This window comes from Schistocerca gregaria, unplaced genomic scaffold (assembly GCF_023897955.1).
Source record: "Schistocerca gregaria isolate iqSchGreg1 unplaced genomic scaffold, iqSchGreg1.2 ptg000626l, whole genome shotgun sequence".
In the NCBI taxonomy this organism is placed as follows: Eukaryota; Metazoa; Arthropoda; class Insecta; order Orthoptera; family Acrididae; genus Schistocerca; species Schistocerca gregaria.
This window is the reverse complement of record NW_026062013.1, coordinates 60,001-62,500: the sequence shown is the minus strand read 5'-3', so window position 1 is coordinate 62,500 and position 2,500 is coordinate 60,001.

The window sequence follows — 2,500 nt, the reverse complement described above, 5'->3', positions numbered from 1 at the left end:
CTAACCCACGTTGGCCCTTAACCTAACCCACGTTGGCCCTTAACCTAACCCACGTTGGCCCTTAACCTAACCCACGTTGGCCCTTAACCTAACCCACGTTGGCCCTTAACCTAACCCACGTTGGCCCTTAACCTAACCCACGTTGGCCCTTAACCTAACCCACGTTGGCCCTTAACCTAACCCACGTTGGCCCTTAACCTAACCCACGTTGGCCCTTAACCTAACCCACGTTGGCCCTTAACCTAACCCACGTTGGCCCTTAACCTAACCCACGTTGGCCCTTAACCTAACCCACGTTGGCCCTTAACCTAACCCACGTTGGCCCCTAACCTAACCCACGTTGGCCCCTAACCTAACCCACGTTGGCCCCTAACCTAACCCACGTTGGCCCCTAACCTAACCCACGTTGGCCCCTAACCTAACCCACGTTGGCCCCTAACCTAACCCACGTTGGCCCCTAACCTAACCCACGTTGGCCCCTAACCTAACCCACGTTGGCCCCTAACCTAACCCACGTTGGCCCCTAACCTAACCCACGTTGGCCCCTAACCTAACCCACGTTGGCCCCTAACCTAACCCACGTTGGCCCCTAACCTAACCCACGCTGCACCTTAACCTAAGTTACGCTGCACCTTAACCTAAGTTACGCTGCACCTTAACCTAAGTTACGCTGCACCTTAACCTAAGTTACGCTGCACCTTAACCTAAGTTACGCTGCACCTTAACCTAAGTTACGCTGCACCTTAACCTAAGTTACGCTGCACCTTAACCTAACTTACACTGCACCTTAACCTAAGTTACACTGCACCTTAACCTAACTTACACTGCACCTTAACCTAAGTTACACTGCACCTTAACCTAAGTTACACTGCACCTTAACCTAACTTACACTGCACCTTAACCTAAGTTACACTGCACCTTAACCTAAGTTACACTGCACCTTAACCTAAGTTACACTGCACCTTAACCTAAGTTACACTGCACCTTAACCTAAGTTACACTGCACCTTAACCTAACTTACACTGCACCTTAACCTAACTTACACTGCACCTTAACCTAACTTACACTGCACCTTAACCTAACTTACACTGCACCTTAACCTAACTTACACTGCACCTTAACCTAACTTACACTGCACCTTAACCTAACTTACACTGCACCTTAACCTAACTTACACTGCACCTTAACCTAACTTACACTGCACCTTAACCTAACTTACACTGCACCTTAACCTAACTTACACTGCACCTTAACCTAACTTACACTGCACCTTAACTGTCACATGTAACGTCACAGGAATGTAGCTTTGCCTAACAGCAACCCTCTGAACATAGTTCACTGCTTGGATCCTCTGGTGTCATGTGTATTTCTTGATGCCATGGTGCGTACCCTCACATAAAGGTCTTTCGAGTGTTGCGTACTTTCTACACAGTCCCGCTAACCACTGGAAGGGTGTACCGCTACAGAACGAATATCGCCCTCCCCTCCTGCCCTTCCAAGCTGGTCGGTCAGGCGTTTGTTTGTGAAATGAGCCTTGCAGCTGTTCAGTTGCATTCGGTTGTCGATGCAGTCAGTGTACGTTGTGGTACGGCCTGTGTGGACTGTCCGCTGATGTACGCGTAACCCACACTGATCATCCGTCGTTACGTACTGAGTGACATAATGTGGCACATGCTTGACCGTACACCGGCTGCGCCCTACAATGGCGAATCATAAGGGCCATATGTTGTGCACGATGCTACTTGTCTCGTCTCCCCATTACAGCGAGATTGCACTGTTGTACGCCGTACAGACATGTGGTAAGTAGGTACGGACGAAAGTATTGCATGTTGGCCCCCCCCCCCCCCCCTCCTCCCTCTGCCGGGAATCAGCGTGAGCCGTCTGTTGATGTAGCGACGAGGGTTTTCCTATTTAATCGTATTGCCCCACACAACATGATAGCACGGTGGACCGCGTTCCACATCTGCGACATGCTACAGAGGCCGGTTGACAGTCGACCGCGCAAGGGACATTGCACACGTGCGCGGACCATCTTCCACGTGTTCTCTCGTGTACATGCCGCAGTGTGTATGTGGGCTGATGTAGCGTGTCGTGACACATAACATGCAGGCATGCCAGAATCGTAGATTTCGCAAATGTAGATTGACGTATACGTTTGCTGCCAAAGATCCGCAAATGAACTGGAAATCAGTTGTTGAGCGGTTGTTCGCGCTGCAGGTGCATCGGTGATAGCGACGATCGGTACATCTGTGAACCGGTTGTTTCGGCGGTACCCGCCATGCCCCCGAACCTGAGTTGGCCATGTGGGTATGAAGCGATACGAGGCTGTGGCTTGGCGGGACAGTCCCCGGCCGGTGAGGGGGGGCCGCCCGGCGTGCTGGCCGCGCGCTGCGTGAGCGCACGCACTACAGCCGGCTGGTGGGGGGCGCCCAGTGGCAGGAGCGCCGGCCGACGGGCCCGGCTGGCGTCCCAGCTATGCGCCGGCGCACCCTGCGCGCGG